A 19,618-nucleotide genomic window follows, 5' to 3' on the forward strand; every position below is an offset into this window, starting at 1 on the left:
TAGATATTCAAGCATTAGTGAAACAACAATTTTAAAAATAAATACGATTTTCTTTTCAGTATTATTCCTTTGAATTCTCTTGCGGGATACATTTTTAATATGCGTTCGTCCAATTTAAAAAGTTAGTGGGAATGTAAAATGCGCTGCAGATTTGTGGTTATTTTATACCGCGTATTTCCCTCGTCGGTTGATATTTAACGACTTTCGAGAATTAAAAAATGTACACTATTTTCACACAAATTAGTTATTCATGAAAGTTTTGGATGTAATCTCGCTGGCGTCATCAATTTGCCAAAAGTTGGGAATTTTATTTTGACAAAAGTTTTTAGAACTGTAAAGATTTAAGTATAGATTTAAAATTGAAGATTTTGCATGATTTTTGTATAAGTGTTATTATGAATATATCATGAATATCGGTATTTTCCAAGTAATTGGTATTTTTGTCAAAACGTCAAGTTTTATCTAGAAAACAGCTCAAAAGAAGAAAATAATTACAATTACTTCGACCTTATTCAGCTAGCATAAATAAGACATTTCGTTGTGTATGATGTAAAGTAGCTACAATTGATGACTTGATTTCATTGGGTTGGTCAATATGATTGAACGCACTAAGCAAGTGTTGCAGCAGGCATCATTTCACATCGCTTCGTAAAACAAACGAGCTGCAATTCTTGCTCTATTTGATGTATAGTCTGGTCAAGGTATAATTAGTTTTTGTTTGTTTTTACACATTTTTCATTACATTTGTACATGAAATCACGTCCCCTTCCCTCAGGGGTAAGTTAAGACTAAAGAACGCCTCTTGCCACAATCTTTACAAACTTCTCATTTCATTCATATCTATACATCTTGTCATACAAGATCATCAGAATGTTTAAAGTACAACAATCTAATTAAGAAAAAACTGATATAAGAATCTAACTATATTATAGCAGTTTTCTCTACTTAATCACGGCATTCACACTACTTAATATACATAATATATGTATACGTACGTGACCGCTAAACAAAAGAAAAATAGATAGTACCCAATGTTTTGTTAAATTTAACATTGCCGTGCTATCGCAGTCAGGTAATGTTCTACAAAAAGTCCAAAATAAATTAAGCAATACATCCAAGCGCTGCAGTAAATAAAATAATTTATAGTATTCCATTAAAATTCGGCCTTAGAACTAGGTTATCTAGTATCTAGATAGTGGCAACCCTTGGCTAGTACATCGCGTGTAGATGCTTTGTGTTGCGATTTGAGTGTAGCAATCTTGCACTGTCTACTCTTTGTGTAGAAAAAGCTAAGTTATGTACAAGCTCGCCTTGATTGTGAGCTGTTTCGGACTTGTTTGTTCCGTATTAGTGGATTCTTCATATTTTAGTAGCGTGTTGAGTTCGTGATGATATGAGAAATTCACGAAAATTTTGTGCAAGGAACAGTGATGTATAACTTTAGAATTCATGATGAAGTTTAGATTATAATGGACCAAGATCCCAGAGCTGCCAGACCTACGTCATTTTAGCAAAGCTGAAACTTTGAGGATTGTTAGTATAAAGGGTCTGTTAAGAGGTATGCACATCCACTACCTCGAAAGCGGGGCCGTTTCTGAGGTAGCGCGGAGTGAAGGTGCGTAAAACACGACCCAACCCACGTTATAGTAGCAAAGTTGGTTTTCAGATATGTTATTAATGATATTATGTAGAATTAAAATTGACTATTGCCAGACCGTTTCCCGGGGCCATTACTTCTGCCAGACGCCTTAAATGTTATAAAAAAATGAGGTCAACTACGTCATAGTAGCAAGCCTAAATTTTATATATGTTATTAAAGGTACAATTTTAAGACCCCCTGTATGCGGACAGACCATTCCGCGGGGCCCTTCGTCCCCTAGACGCCATTAAACTTTCCCTATGAGTGCGAGAGTAAGAGCATTATTCATACGCATAAATGAAAAACAATTGAATTAAAAAAATAAAAATTGAAAAATTATTGAATACTAACTGACCCGCGCATCTTTGCTTGCGTCACTTAAGAGAAATAGGTCAAAATGTTACATAAACGGGTTATGTAACATTTTTCACTGGTACTCTGCTCCTATTGGTCTTAGCGTGATGATATATAGCTTATAGCTTTTCTCAATAAATAGGCTATCCAACAGTAAAATATTTTTTTATTCGCACCAGTAGTTCCTGAGATTAGCGCGTTCACACAAACAAACAAACTTCTCAGCTTTATAAAATTAGTATAGATTAAAAGTACTTGGAATGTTTAGGAAGATAAGTAACATTATTTAGGGAATTATTTTAAAAATAGATATGGTTTACACTATTCACAAAAATTATGAAAAATAAATTGTAGTCATTCATTATCATCATCATTATCTGAGCTCTTACTTCCCTCATCAAATTGAATATTTAAATCATCTCCACCATCGTCTTCATTGTTACTTGAATTCTCTGTAAAAAAAAATGTAGGTAATGATGTTGAAAACAGTTACAAGTAGGTATATTGAAATAATAAAATAATGAAATAAAATAATATAATATATAATATAATATTAATAATTGAAATAATGTTACTTATCTTCCTAAACATTCCAAGTACTTTTAATCTATACTAATTTTATAAAGCTGAGAAGTTTGTTTGTTTGTGTGAACGCGCTAATCTCAGGAACTACTGGTGCGAATAAAAAAATATTTTACTGTTGGATAGCCTATTTATTGAGAAAAGCTATAAGCTATATATCATCACGCTACGACCAATAGGAGCAGAGTACCAGTGAAAAATGTTACATAACCCGTTTATGTAACATTTTGACCTATTTCTCTTAAGTGACGCAAGCAAAGATGCGCGGGTCAGTTAGTATTCAATAATTTTTCAATTTTTATAATTTTAATTCAACTGTTTTTCATTTATGCGTATGAATAATGCTCTTACTCTCGCACTCATAGGGAAAGTTTAATGGCGTCTAGGGGACGAAGGGCCCCGCGGAATGGTCTGTCCGCATACAGGGGGTCTTAAAATTGTACCTTTAATAACATATATAAAATTTAGGCTTGCTACTATGACGTAGTTGACCTCATTTTTTTATAACATTTAAGGCGTCTGGCAGAAGTAATGGCCCCGGGAAACGGTCTGGCAATAGTCAATTTTAATTCTACATAATATCATTAATAACATATCTGAAAACCAACTTTGCTACTATAACGTGGGTTGGGTCGTTTTTTACGCACCTTCACTCCGCGCTACCTCAGAAACGGCCCCGCTTTCGAGGTAGTGGATGTGCATACCTCTTAACAGACCCTTTATACTAACAATCCTCAAAGTTTCAGCTTTGCTAAAATGACGTAGGTCTGGCAGCTCTGGGATCTTACTCTATAATGGATATAGTTTTTACGGAATTATGTTAGTAAGCAGTAAGTATAGAAGAAAAAGAAAAAAAGAAGACTTACTCCCGGTTTCTGAGTACATCTAGCGGTAGTTTATCTACTAAATAGTGTTTTTTATATAACTTAAAACGCTATTGAATAGATAAACTACCTCTTAATATCCCTAAGAAACCGGAAGCAAGAGATTTGCGTCCAGATTTTGAAGTCCATTTCTCGCACAATCGACTACAAAATTCAAATCAAATGGACCTGCTACTAACATGATCTCACTGACACGCTTTACATCTTGTAATTATCTCAGTCATTAGTAATACACAAGCGGTTCTTGCCTGCAATTATTAGTGCTCTCACTAAACAAACCTTCATCTATACTATCTTTACTAATAATATAAAGCAGAAGATTGTTTGTTTCGAAAGGATTATCTTAGAAACAACTGGTTCAAATGAAAAAATCTCTTTGTATTCTATAAATCAAATCATTTATAAATTTTGGTGAAGAATTATGACAGTCGTTACAATTGCTGAATCTACTACTAGCTCGAATAGGAGATAGAGCCTTATGAGTCAATTTATAGAGCTTTAAGCTATATAACACTACGCTACAATTTAAAATACTAGAGCAACAATAAAAAATGTTGTGGAGACGGGAAAACTAAATTCCACGCGGAAGAAGTCGCGGGCAGCCCCTATATTGAAATAAACCATCACATTCTAGTGCATCTTCATTGCATAATGGGCTCTATTAACGTCCACGTTCATTCACTTGAAATTTTTCTTCGCCATCTTAATTTGTACGTGACTCCAACATTTAATTAGTGCAATTACGAGTTCTTTTGCGTTAGCTCAGAGCGGCCATTGTTCGAATTAAATTAGTACTCAAATTGTTTTAGGTTATTATGAATGTTTGTGACGGTAGTTAGGTATTATGCTAGTGTTCATTGGATTAATGAATTAGGGTTATAATAGTGCTGGATTAACAGAGTAGTTATGTGAAGGAAGTAGTATTGATTGCTTTTGATATTGGGCGTCTATTTTGGACAATAGCATCATTTAATATTTGTGTCGTGCTTATGTTCTATTTTTAGTTTCCTTTGTGCTTTCATTAGTTGTTAAGCAGACATTTCGGTATGTTATTTGCTTGTCATTATCGTGAATAAAAATGCCGAAAATAATATAGCGTTAAAAACGATGTTGTACTAAATTATTCAATGTATCAACTCTATAGAAAAGCGATGCAGCCAAAGATGCCTAGTTAAGTAAAATGGTCGTATAATTTCCGCATTGTGTGACGTAACGACCTAGTGTCCAAGTTTATTGATATTCAATATATTCAGATCACGGTAATACACGAAATCTGAGGATTATAGCGCATAGTAATACGCTAATCAGTATGCATAGCGCGTGTCAGCTCGAAAATGACCTAATGATGATGATGGATTTAGCAATTGATTACCGATTTAATAGGTTAATAGTGAAAAATTACCGAAAACTGTTAATTTTACTAAATACAAAGATTTATACGTATAATCATCCGTCAAATGATTAATTAAACGTAAAAAAGAATCATTTTAGTGCAATTAATTTGTCAAAATTTTAAGTAATCGAATAAATAGTAATTTCACTGCAATTGAATAACGAGTATTACACGAACGCACTAGAAAACGTAACCAAACCCAATAGATTAAAATCTCAACAATTTAATTCAAGTAACAAATTGTGATATGCTTGAAATTAGCATTCAAACTGCGTCGCGGTATAAGCCTACAATTCTGGAAGCACGTAATAAATTAAGGCTGCAGTCACACTGCAACGTTTTGAAATAAAAGTTGCGCCTTGAGCGTGCATGTGAGTAATTATAATGCATCACACGGCCACTTCCACTTATTTAGGTTAATTTCCTGCCTTTTGAAGAACTGACACGGTCTACTTTCAGCTTCTAGAGCTCTTTATTGAATTTCCCCGTGCAAGGAATTATACCTACACGCTACCAAGTATACTTAAGTACTGCGACTAATTAGAAAGAGGAAATGTAGTAATGATTTCTCTAGGTTATAAATAAGTTGAATAGAAAATTTATTAATGCATAAATAGAGTGTAATGTGTAGATTCTACGTGTTATACCACTAAATATTTTCAATCTCATGTATCAGTTACACTAAAACGCTTCCGAGAAACGGAAATGTAAACTTAATTTCTGTAGTGTTAGCTGCTCACGGCTATACCTAATTTTGATCATTAATTTAATTCAAATTGGAAATATCCTTTATTTCATTAACTTTTACAGGTTTTTAAAATTGTCATAGTTTTTTATCATTTCGAAAAAATCTGTTGCTAGATAGAAAGAACGGCAATAAACTCACTATACTAAAATACAAGATTTTTAAATGTTTTAAATTGAAGCTATTTCTTTTCTTTCTTTCAATACAGTTCGCGTTCTAATCCATCTCTATCTGTTCCAGGTATATATGTTCATCTTCACGTGCTACAAACAAAAGAACGGAGAGAGACACACTTTTGTGAATTTCTTGGCGTGCCCTGTTTTCTACACGGCATTGTGCTGCGAGCCAAAGTTTTAGTCAAACTGCCGGTTCTATACGCTTATTATGTAAGTGCTATATATAGTTCTGTAGTTATTGTATTGTGTATCGGTAAGTTAGAGATGTCTTTACAATTTTTTTAAGTCGGTAATATTGGCTTGTATACGCTTCTGTGAAGAGGCCGAAATTTCAAGCAAAGCAGACATACGGCAAGATGACATTAATACGCGTCAAGTATTATGTTAAAACGATAGAAGAATTACTGAAAAGTATATTATTAGGTATACTACTTGAAATATGAACTGAAAATACATATATTCTTGAACTGACTTCTTTATGAAGATTATAACAGTGTCTGTAAAAGTTCACATAAGGGCTTAATTCAGTTCTTAAAAAATATTAGGTTACAAATTAGATATTTTCGTTTCTAAGACTATTCTATGTATAAATCATCGAATATAATGTATAATTGTGACGGTAATCATACAAATAACATTACTCTAAATAATTTCGTATAAACATAGTTAACACAAGTTCCGTGACCTGATTCCTTCAATCAACTTATCAGCATGAGACGCCAATTTATAAGCTTATTAACTGACTTGATTATCTTCAGCCAATGAACCATACACTACCTATTATAAAGTAATGGAATTAAGGTTCACTACAGACGACAAGCTCTTCGATTAGTGCGATCTTGCGTGTGGTGTAAACTCGAAAACCTACTTAATCGGCTGCCTGTTCCGTCGGCAGATAGTTTTCTATGACGAAAAATATCTACTTTTGTGGCAGATTTTGTGTAGAACATAAGTCAATAATGATAAAATTCTGAATGTTGGCATCTAAAATGTTAGTTGAAACGACATCGATCCACAACACCCAAAACGGCTCCTAAAAAAAGCAATATAAAGGAAAATAAAATGCATATTCCATGAATCCAAAGCCATTTCATCTTAAAACAAGCGTGCTGTATCGTTTAAGTTAAAGCTATAAACTTTATTGGCTTTATTACCCCGAAGGTTTCGCGCGGCAAAAACCGACGCTTACCCCTTACGGAAGCTCGATCTCCAGCGACAAAACGTCGTATCTTTCAACGTAATCTACAAATGAATTTCAATCATACCGCGTAAAAATTAAAGCTGAGTTTGCTGCGAAAGTTGTCGCAGAGGGTTTGAGTGGAGACATCTTTGATGTGCACCCTTACGCCTCGAGCACCCGGAGACTCATAGATAAAGTGCATTTCGATATTAGAAAGTTTCAAACATAGTTTTAAAGTGAAATTTACGGTATGAAATTGTTTTGTTCGTTCAAAGGCGGACGTGACCCGTGCCAATGGGTACGGGGGAGGTATAAAAGTAGTTTTGATGCGGTATTTTTGATGGAATTACTTTTTGAGATATTCGTATTGATTTAAGAGTAAGTTATGCTTTAATCCCTGACTACTTTATGTACACTTACGAAAAGGTACACTTACGCACGCTAGTTTGGTTAAGGTGTGTACGGATCCTTATTTGGGCCTAAAAATAACTTATGTATGACCCCAATCAGGTCGAGAAACTAGCAGATATATATAACATACCATTTATCATTACGTATTTATACCCCCCCGGATCTCCAGAAATACTACTAAGATTTCGCCAGCCATTATTACAGTCAAACGATACAACCAAAATATCCTACAACTATTCAGTTCATACAATAATTCAACACACGGTCCAAGATGGCTTACAAATTACACAACAATCACAAACTGATTCAAACAATAGTATACCCACTCAGAAATTACTATAGGAATGTTTTAACAAGAAAATTGACCTGTAAACTATGTGGAGGTCCCTGTAAGGGTTTGGGCACAAACTCTGCAACTAGTTTAACATATTGTGATTACCCCGGAGACCCAAGTTTGGCTGTACGAATGTTAAAATGGAATCCACTATACAACACTGGCATATTGATTTGTGTTGTTGTCGGTATTCAATAAACAATTAAAGAATATAGAACGGCAGCTGGCAGGTTCTCGCGCGAATCAATCTCGTTCCTGTTGTGGCCACTTCCTTGCTAATCATGTGAGGCATAACAGATTATTACTGCATTTTATATGAGTTACCTCGGCGCTGTATTTCCCTGAAGGATTAAGTAGTGTTATAGACAGTTTATAACATCAATCATGTTGCGTTAATAAAATTGCATAGTTTGCTCGCCATGTAATTCAGAAATGTTGAGATATTTATGATTGTAGTTTTTTTTGCATTTAGGCTACGTCGATGCCTGCATCCAAACATCTTTAGTGCTTGAGTTTTATGCCATTTTCATTATAGTTACGTCTTATATTAACGATTTGCAGAAAGTTCTAGGTCATAACTGTACTTCACATGACCAGTAATTGTCAACATGTTTTTCAGTTAACCAACGAGTTGATTGCTATTTAATTACTCGTATTATTCCCGTTCATTGTATTTACTGTAATTCTCTCCTAATAACATGTTACAGAGTTCAGGTATCTATTACATCTAATCCTCGCGTATCCACCCACGATCGATCCTAATAAAAGTATAGTTACGTTACCGTGTGAACGGTATCACATGTGTTTATCACGTTACTACGATCATCCCATCATTCGGATATACACCGTATGCACATCCTTACTCTTTTGTGTGTATTAAATGTAGCAGATTCAGTTCTCGATTCCTCGTGGAAATCGGATTATACGATTATTTGTAAACGCGGATTGAGAATGAAGCCGAACTTCTGTCGTTGCCTCGCGGTATTTGTCTTTCACTTGTTTTCTTCATTTGCGGAAGGATTTGATAAATACTGTGCATGTTGTGCTATACTCGGGGCATAACAAACGTGCGAACTACGCCATAATCAAAAGATGTCCGATATATTGAGATGACGTAGGTCGTAAACTGCCCGTTTAAGGATGTATTTACTTTTGTTATATGGCTAACTCTAGTAGTAGGTTTTTGAAGTGTAATTGCAACACTTTAAAGAATAAAAGCGATTGGTCACTGTAAAAAAAATGTTTGTAAATAAAGGACTGTAAGTAACAAATATAACGGGGACAGGAAAAAGTCGTTTAAATAAAAGTTGTACTTTCATATTTCGGTAGAGCCTTAACGGCTATCATCTATTATAGCCACATACTTTAACTTTGGCCACAATATAAACCACGCTATGGGACAGTGCACGAATCACGAATAGTTGAACAAACCATAAAGTTCACACATAATTTATTTTACCGTTATCGAGTAAATCTTGCATATTTTTTATTCGTGTAGCGAGGGAAAACAAATAAATTTCTCCCGTGCGCTGTCGTAAAAATTTAATAATTCCAACTTTGGTTACGCTTTGGCGAACCAAATTCGTGTTCACTTTCCTCATACAAACTTACGCATATGTATTTTATTACAGCATGTGTAACGTATATGTTGATGTTTTCAGGTTGTGTAATTAGGACGACAAGCATACTTCTTTTTAAACCCAATAATGACTGGGTTCTATTTTTAATACCTTAATATTTCTTTGTGTGTAATTCTTCGAGTTTGTGATTCAGTTTTTTGAATAAGCAGGCGCGAGATGTTTTTTTTAACTTTCTTGAATTTGTGGTTTATTAAAATATGAAGTTTTTATTAAGTTTGCTATAAACGTAACGGTTGCCTATCTCTTAAAAGTAACTTGGAATTTTGGAACATTGTGTATGTATATAAAATCCAATTTTTATTTTCAGTCTATTCCCGATGAAACTCTAACTCGCTTAATGTGGGGAGTTGTAACGAGTTGGGGGTTTATTCTGTTCAAAACGAAATTGGTTCCGTATTCGATTGAATCGATTTGCGAACACCGCTTATCGTGCTTTATTTTCATGACTTTTTATTATATCACTCGCTTTTTACGTTGATTTGATTTCAAGGAAGTATTTTCATAATGGAATGGATATAGGAGATAATGTTTTTTTTATTAAAAATCGATTTTAAGTAGGCACTCAATGTTTTTGTTAGGGCAATTATGGAGCATTCGATGGAGACGGTATTCCAGATTATGTGTTCCAAATAATCGTTACTTAAAAACCTAACATTAGACTTTTTAAATTGTGATATTTTTGAAGAAAGTTGTAATCATTGCAAGTATATGTTGGTGGCATGTAAAACAACAACTATTTTTGTAATAATTCCTACAAACGTCTCAATATATTTCCACTCACCCTTAGCATGAGAACTGAAGCGAAGAACAAGCTGCAAAACTAGTTTATCCTCAATCATACACATAAATACAGAATAAAACAATTACAGACGTCGAGACTCGCTCCCCCTCGATACGTTATCTTTTAATTTGGCCAAGCTTTTACTTACAAATCACACATGAACATCACGCAACTGTTTTATGCAAACGGATAAACAGATTACGTAGTTTCCTTCTGATGGTCTTACTTTAATGGATTCGCCTGTTTGCCGAACAACTTTCCTACGAATCACTTAATCTGCCACTCTCTTGATACATTTTTATGTGATTTATGAAAGCGTGACGCCAGTACGGCTAGACGAAAACATTTATTTTGGATTTTCTCAAGTATTTTATGGGAAGTGGGGCCGGAGTCGTAGGTTATTGTCCGTAACATGAGTTTTCCTCACTCATGATCCTCTATCTACATATTTACGTATATGCCGATGGTCCTCCACTGTTGTCATATATTTTTTTGCATGGTTTTTGTTGTCTTCGTTTATGATATTTGTCGTTTTTTCCGGCTTTCTTGTGATTTTATAAGAAACTGTGTTGGAGAGGCATGTTTATTATGTCTATGATGCGTATATGTTTTGAGGAAAAGATGGACTGTTGTGACTTATTAAAGCATGTTATGGAATCTGTAGAGCGTCTTGTTTATAACAAAACAACATGATATTTCGATTCAAAATTATGTCTATAAATACGAAGTCATTTAAGGCTCAGAGCAGACACATTTTGCACATCTAAATAAGCGGAATGCCAAGCAAATCCTATTCTAATGCAGCTGTCGTGTGCTTCTACCGTATTGGCTTAACGCTTCTTGGGACTTGACAGCCTAGAAATTAGGGAGCTGAGCAGTTTGAGACAGCTGAATTGCATTACTGTTTCAAATTGTATTTTGTGTATACGGTATAGGTATACGTAAAGGTGGAAAACGTGAGGACCATACCATTTAGTTTTACATTTGGAATAATAGAAAATATACAGAGATTCGGTATAATGTAATGCTAGTATTCCGTTTTGTAAAAGATGATAAAATTATAAGCTTTATAACGCGTCAGTCATATTTTATTCGAATCTGTATCGCTGTTTGGCAATATGCCATGTCCTCAACATGCATAATATTTTACAAACATAGAAAACTTAGCACCGTTACTAACCATTTACTTTTTCCATGCTGCTAACATAGTTAAACATAGTGCCTAATTTTGCCTCTCTAGATCTGGATCTAGCTAGAGCTATACATCAGGCAACTTTAACAGTTTTGTTTGCCTCCTAAGTTTATTTAGAAGTAATAAAACAATAATTCGAGATGCTTGTTTGTCCCCCCACAGAATAGACATGGCTAATTTGGGCTAATGCCTCCTTACCCTCGTCGGCATTAACCATTAACTTGTGACATGCCTAATTCGCTAAGTGCTGTGGTCAGTGCCTTGGGATGCGGTCACACTGCCCGCGGAATAATTACTTTTAAATAGAATGTAAAGCCTGTTGTGGTAATTAAATGGGCGAATGCGGTTTTTAATTTGGGTAAGGTTGATGGTCAATTTGGTTTGTGTAAGTGGTTATAGTGCTGTGTATTTCTTTTCTGCAGTGTAGAAAGTAATGTAGTATCTTTATAATATCAAAATAGAAGTTTGAGGTACAAACTTATTAGTGTTGTAGAGTGCTATGAAAAATTATTAAACTTTTATAGTACTCATTAGTTTGGATGTTTAAATATTTGTACGCTACGTTATTCTTTTCATCAACCAAGTTAGTCTTTTCTGTCTAATTCTTCCTTATAGACTGCGTTATTTTAAAAATGCATTCGCAGTTTTAAATAACTTATTCTATATCTAGATAAACGACGCTCTTTCGATTAGGTGCTAGCAAGAAAGACATAAAACTAAATCTAACGGTTTCGCCGAGCCATTTTGTCTTCGCTCACAATGGGGCCACACCTCCTAACGGATCGTAGAAATGACCAAAATGTATTACCCTATTAACTGGACCACCTTTGTTTAAGTAAATCTGGGGGCTTGAGTTAAGTTTAAATTATTTATTCGGCCGTAAAGGTCAGCGATGTCTTTGGAAATCTCGTTGCGTGGCTCTAGGGGCTCAAATAACAATGTTTGAATTTTAAATAAGATAAGTGAGACCAATTGTTGTACTATGAATTGGAGTCATATTGTGAAACGCCCCGCTCTACTATTTGATTCCATATTGTGAGAATCAATTTTAACATCGCACGAGGGTCTGAGAATTTGATATTATGCAAATGTTTTTTAAATCTTCCCCCAACAATTATTAGGTGTAGGAGGGTATGTTTATAGTATGAATGTTTTTTCAATCATCTAATATTTTTTCTAGGGGTTGTTGCTTAGTACGTGCATGAATAGCGTCATATTCATAAATGTCTATCAATCAACTTTTTTACTGTACTACCCTCTCTGTCTAACTCACGACGTTCGCTACGGGGAGGAAAGAGACAGGTATAACAGTGCTCTATACTTTTATGAGGGGGTTAGTATTTTAGGAAGAGACATCAAAGGGGACGCCGATAACTCTTAGCGCATGTTATCCGTGAGGGGAGAGCAGTTATTAGCACGTACACGCACAAGTACGTATAGATAAAAGCTGGCACTAAGCCACCTTCGACGGGAACATTTTCTGTCTATTTTGCAGAAGTAAAACTTTATACTTATGGCGTCATGAACGCGAGTGGGAAATATCTTAAGTAGACTAGGTTATATAGCAAATACGTGTACCACTTAAGCGTTCTAAGAGGCGATATAAAATATTCCCTGATAACAAAAAAAAAACTGGTATCTGACTCCATTAGAATGGAAATATGAATAAATATTTTTTACACTAGTTGATACCTGAAATCTACAACCAAACCCACGCAGTATTTTTAGAGAAAATCACTTTTTTACTGAATATATGATTCAGTAAAAAAAATATACCCTAAAATAATGTGGAGTCACTTTAATGAGACTACAATTTTCTCAAGTTGTTAATTAATAGAGTATTATGTGTTATATACGTAATTAATTCGTGTCTAAAATAATGACCTTAAAAGTTTGACATCAAAGTTTGTTGTATAATTGAAAAACTTTGTTATTCACAAGGTCAGAAAAAAACAACATTCATGAACATTGTTAAAAGTTACGCCGGATCGTATTATATTTTTAAAAGGCAGCATTTCAAAATGAAGAAAACAATGGTTTCAATAATACATAAAATAAAGAAACAAAATAATATAACATACAAAGATCGTTCGAGTTTATAGAAATAGTTTTTAAAAAGCTTGAGTGCCAATAAAAAAACTATCAAGTAAAAATTGCGCCACGATGTTTCATAATTCTAAGTCATATGTATGCAAAAACACACTAACCAAGTCATACTTTCTCGTCTATTATTCACGTCGGCTAGAAGAGTGGCAGGAACTAGCAAACTAGATAAGTTTTAAAAGGACCAACTTAGATGGATCTTGACTGCATAATGACAGAGATTAAAAGTTGTTGATTGTGAAAATTCAAAGAGTTTCGGTTCCGACCGGTAGCTATTAATATAATCCTCCGTCGACAAAGTACCTACACTTCATAAATAAGGATTACGCCAATATAAGCTCTCTAAAGTGTTCGAGCTGCTAAACCCATTGGGATGAAACGATTATTAAAATCGAACACGATTCACAAATTAAAACAGTGTGGCCAACTTTAAAAAACTATTTTCGCGTGTAAAATTAAATGCTGACAATTAATCTGACATTTTATATTAATATTGAATTGATGTGTAAAAAAAGTTTGTTAGAAACGTAATAAAACTAAAAAATAAAACATATTTAAAATAATTTTAAAAGTGTTTAAAGTTTTGTTGACACATTTTTAACTTAAAAGTTCATTAAAAGTTTTTAATTTCTTTCAAGGGTCATCTGTAACGATGCGTCGGGGGGGTATTTTTGGCAACACACTTGCACAATGACCTCCGTGACCCAAGAGAGATAATTAACACAGGCCTCTATCAATAACAGATTAGCATGTAAAAGCAAATGGGCTAATGGCTTGTGTGCCGGTAATTGGTCCATAAATTCAACTGAACATGGCTTTATACGGCTGTCTTTGTAGAATTTTAACAATAGCCAAATCAATATATTTGGGCCATGAATGCGTATTGGTTTTTGTGTTGATCTAAACTGCCAAGTTAGTTTAGTTTATAATTAAAATGAATTTAATATGGTGGTTTTAATACAGCTATTGGAAAATTCAATGCATGTGTGGTATAGAGGGAAAATAGAAGTCATTTTGCTGAAATTCAGTTGACATAATGTGTAGTAAGATATATCTTGTATCTTTTGTGTTACCAATACGAGTTCTAGTAATTATTGTGTGGCTTTACCGCAATCTTAAGACGAGGAGATCCCAGGAATATCAAAGTAAGCTTCTCATAGCTATGTAGTAGTCTATTAGCAGGAGTAGCGACTGCGCATGCACCGAATACATTGGCCAGGTGTTCTCAAAGGAGTTTGCAAGTCGGCCTGCAACTTCGTTGGGTTCGTCAATGGGGCAAATTGCGGACTAACACAGTCAAGGCACGTTCAAGACAGGCCTCATTGAGGACACACTTGTTGATAATTTACAACTTTTGATTACTACTGTAATGACTTTAGAAGGTGGAATTAGGATGAAAATTATGCGATGACAAACTTTTTGTTTGTTGACAAGATTGTTTAGGAAATTTTGGAAGATTTTATCATCTAACGGTACCTTTTACTCTCGTTAACGTTATTACAACTGAACAATAAAAAAAATATGATTTGGAGCAAAAATTGAGTACTTATTGTTCGAATATCAATATTACCTACGAAAAATTAGGTAAAGTTAAGAACCTACTAATTTAGTATTCCTCCTTATTACCCAGTATATTGAGTTTCTCTTTACTAATATACGTAGCAAACGGTAGATACGCCTAATTTATTTGGTTAGCGTTCATTGAAAATTCTAGAATGTCGAGCCGAAACCTTTGTAAGCATTATTTAGTCAATAAACCAAATTTACGGTACAAATGTTTAATAAAGTTAGGAAGGAAATTTTAGTTTGGAATATAGTCGAGCGTTTTTGTCCTGAAAGGTTATTATACTGAGGCCTTGGCCGCGATTCTAAGGCTAGTTTTATAGACACGCGGATGTTTGCGCAGCATCTACCGCTAACTTTCATTTGTTTTCAACTGTAGCAGTCGATGTATTTCATGTAAGGTGTAGTTTTAGTTTATTGTCATACACATATGTGTGGGTTCACAAATTTCGTATCTTTTGATTCTCAAATACGTTTGACAATACATTAACAGAATAACTCAACTTTAAGTATCTCGGCTTTATATTGTGCTATTCGCAACTGTTAGCGACGACAGACTGTCATAGTGAACTAGACAAGAAATATGCAACATAGTATTGACATTCAAAGAGTAGCGTACTACTTTGGAAACAGCAGATACTGTTTTTACGTGAAAAAGAAATTAAGAATACTAATAAATTGGCTCGTGCAAAAATACGTGCCCGCATATACCAAACTTTACTTGTACCAACGTTAGCTTAGGATCAATTAGCGTTAATATATTTATACTAGGTTTACACGTACTACGCTGTCTGAACAATAGAGACGCAGGCTCGGGTTCCACGTGACATTAGTATAATATTTGCTTACATTATTACCTCAGGCCTCAGAGCGATAAGGTTGCTTTAATATACTGGTCTAGATTAGTATTGTCTCCCAACTCGTGTAATGTGAGCTTTTAAGAGCATTGAATTTGGATAGCTTAGCTTGTTTATAATATTACAACAATTTACAAGGGTAGAATAAATGATTCCTTAAGTAATCTGGACAACCTTTTCTATTTTTCTAACTCATGGTAAATTAATTTTGTGTATTCAAGTTGTTGCAAGAAAAGATCAACCAAAAATTTCAAAACACCTAAACACAACGATAACACGGTTTATAATTTAAACAGAGAGGCAAATAACGAGAAAAAAGGGAAATTATGAACCCGACAAAATTCGAAGAAAATAAAAACAAATAAGGAGTTCCTTAGTCGGCCATTTAATTTCATGAAAGCAGACGCGTATTCTAATAAGCTGGAAACATTACTCGGCTTTATTGCACGTTTTCACTTAACTCCCAGTCGGTATTTCTCTTTGGTAGTCATTTCACCAGCCCATAGTCTGGCCAATGTGAATTATTTAGAATACTCCTTCCAAAGATAGAGCATTAAAATTTCATTGCGACAGACGTAACGCCCCTGACTTGAAGCGAAACTACGAAGCATTGTGCTGCTTCGAAAGCCACAAGTCATCGAGTTCTCGACACCTGAATCGATACCATGCGAAGCGTTTGATTGAATTTAAATAAATAAACGAGTATCTGTTGCTACTAAATTGGCTTACTGTATTTTTCAATGTAGATCTATGCGTATCTTGAACTGTAGAACAAGAAAATTAAATTCATCCATAATACACAAAGCTAGCAAAGTTTATTTCCAACTACGTAGACCAAACTTGTCATTTAGCAATGCATTTACTCCGCACACACGCGCTGTCAAAAAGTTTACTTTTGATGCAATTTGTAGCATGTATACAAAGCTTTATACCGAAATCAATTTCGAAAATGTATTTCATTCCTCCTTAGGGTTATGAACTTTCGTGCGGTACAGTCATCTATATAAATTATGAACAATATTACTTAATGCAATAGTAACTTTAGAATGTACAGTCACTAGTTGGAATTATATTCAGGAGTTGGCTTCAGACATCGTACCAATTTATAAACTTAGTGCTTACGTAGATAGTCAATAAGTGTAGGGCTGTAGCGAACAATGACTTTGGATTTGCGAATTTTAAATCGTGTAAGGATGGATGAACTCTCGAGGGTGTCGTAAAGTGCGACGAAGGTGTAAATTGTGTTAGTTGGATAAGCAAGTGCAGTCATTTGGTGTGTTCCGTCGGTACTTATTTATTGTAAGTGCACTATTTACTGCACTTGATTGGTTTGTATTTTAGGGCTTTATTTTAGTTCATCGTGAGGTGGAGTCTCTTTCATACTAAATGTATTGAATTGAATTGTAGGTTTTTGGCAGTAATAATACGAATATATTTGAGTGACCCTAATGTCATATTAAAGAACACAATAGAGAGGGTCTCTATTGTGTTCTATGTGTAGTTTAATAATGATAAAATAACAATTAAAAAACAATGAAGATATTAATATAAAACAATCTCATTATCCCCCTAGTCCCTCTTTTGAGCAGATATGAGTACTCATTCCACTTTATATCTAAGATTAACTTCAAATGTTATCCCTAGATAATTTTAAGTTGAGCCGAACCTTTATAACGAAATTAACTTTATTGTACAAGGCTCGTGTTGAATAAAAGAAGATTACTTATTAATTGTTATTAATCGTATAGAACTGTTTAGGGAATTACAGTGGCCTTTGACCTTATTTACGCTGACCTTTCGAGATTCTTCTCAAATTATACTGACGTTTGAAAATATTAGAGTAAGTTTATTTAGGCCCTTGAAAATTGAGTTGCTAAGCAAAAAGTTTTGGTAATTTAAAGATTCTAGGAAAATTCTAACAGCTGGGTATAAAAATATTGTTACGGCCAGTTTTTGTCATCGCATACAAAATTGTATGAAAATAAACTTTAATTGAAAAACACTGCGATAAGAAAAACACTTTCATGTTGTTACAAAAGTCTAATATAATATCAAATAAATACTAACAATTAACGTAAATTGCTTACTAAAAATAATTAACAATTTAAGTATTACAACTGGTTACAAAATTTAGGCGTCTCTTTTTAGAATTATATTTTTTTCAATTCTACGTTAACTGCCCTCGTATCACGAGAATGTATCTTTAATGATGGCATTTAGCATAACAGCAAGTCAACGGAAACGTACCAAATGAAATCGATAGCAAAGCCATTTAGGGGAAAATTCAGATTCTAATGTATTTACGTTCCATGTTATTTACGTGGAAAAGACAAGTCTGGGAATTTCGATTCAGAGAGCGATTTCATCGGCTAACTGTCAAAAAAATTGTGTTAAAATCTGATCAGTGCCTCTAGCGGACGTTATAGGAACTAGTTTGCAATACATTTTAAATATTAACTTCTGCGTCTGTAAACACAAATTAACCGTCTGTAAAGACTATTTATGTTGTGACTGTAGAATCACTGCAGTTTCCGCAAATCTGTTTGAATTTTGTTATGATTCATAAATAAGCATTTATTTAGAAAGCCTATGAGTCGAGTGGTTATCGTGAATGGCTTGTGGCCATGTCATTTGGCATATATCAGTTATTTAAATGGTAAATCGTACATTATCGCCTCGATTTGTCAACGCAGATAAATTTATAATATTATTTCGTGTGGCAAAATGTTTAGGTTATCATTTTCATCTGGATAATATTATTTAATTTTACCGATTGTTTATCTTAGCCAATATGTTTTTAAGTAAAATAATATAGCGAAAACTCTATTACGATTTCAATTATAAAAATCTAGATGTCTTTGCTAAATAAATTGACTCGTAATACGAATTTATCAAAGTAATGTGGCTTATCTCGTATTGGTTATTAACAGAATAATATCATTTGTATTATATTAAGTATTAACTTTTATATTTTAGATTACTTGCACGACTATGTTATTTGATTAGCTAGTTTTGTAATGAAACGCAGTTTACACATGAGTATGCGTAGCTAGAAGAATCAAGCATTCTATAAATTTACTGGACGCTTAATATGTACAATTACCGTAACTTCACTTTATAAAGAATATTTTATCTGATAGCGCCTCTAGCGTACGTCAAAGAAACTAATTTTGTATCTGTCAAATATCAAAAGACAAAACAAATTTTTGACACGATCAATAGTAGCTTGTTACTATCGAACACACTTTTAACACCATATCAACTACAACCCTCCCGAAAAAATAGAATTATCCTTAAAAATATCTACCTTCTATATAAAAAGTATAAAGTTTCTATTTAGGTAAACATACACGGTTATCGGGTGTCCAAGTGGCAGGTAGGCTGTCAGACGAGTGACCTTTGTCACGCGTTGACAGCCGATACAAAGACACGATACATTACTACCTAAACGTTTCCCTTGAATAGTTTTCTGTATCGATTTTATTTTCGGCGTTTTTCTTTGACTTTCTGATACGTGATATGTTATTGATGATCTTTTTGCTAATATTTTTTAAGTTTTGCAAGTATAAAAGATAGTTTGTTAGCAACAAAAATATGTTTTTCTTGATCTTGTGGGAAAGGAAGTAGTTATGGATCGTAGCAAGTGGTATTCTTTGGTCTCGGCTTATCTTTATGGGGTATTTCATAATATATGTTTGTAAAACTGTGTGGCTGCTTATTTTACGTAAAGGACGTATATAACAAAAGTAAATTATCATAAAATTATTTCAGTGAAGAAAAAATC

General features: G+C 33.9%; 1 protein-coding gene across 6 annotated transcripts in view; it reads left to right on the forward strand.

Annotated features, from left to right (window-relative positions):
• Positions 1–19,618, forward strand: part of Sema1a (semaphorin 1a) — a 364,324-nt gene that overhangs the window by 95,847 nt on the left and 248,859 nt on the right. Inside the window, exon 2 of one of the 6 annotated variants that reach the window (XM_076125604.1) lies at positions 5,838–5,983. The exons of the other annotated variants lie outside the window; for them this stretch is intronic. The gene's annotated coding sequence lies outside the window, so the exon portion shown is untranslated. The remainder of the gene's footprint in view (positions 1–5,837; positions 5,984–19,618) is intronic. 6 annotated transcript variants of the gene reach the window in all.

Source organism: Anticarsia gemmatalis, chromosome 17 (assembly GCF_050436995.1).
Source record: "Anticarsia gemmatalis isolate Benzon Research Colony breed Stoneville strain chromosome 17, ilAntGemm2 primary, whole genome shotgun sequence".
Taxonomy (NCBI): Eukaryota; Metazoa; Arthropoda; class Insecta; order Lepidoptera; family Erebidae; genus Anticarsia; species Anticarsia gemmatalis.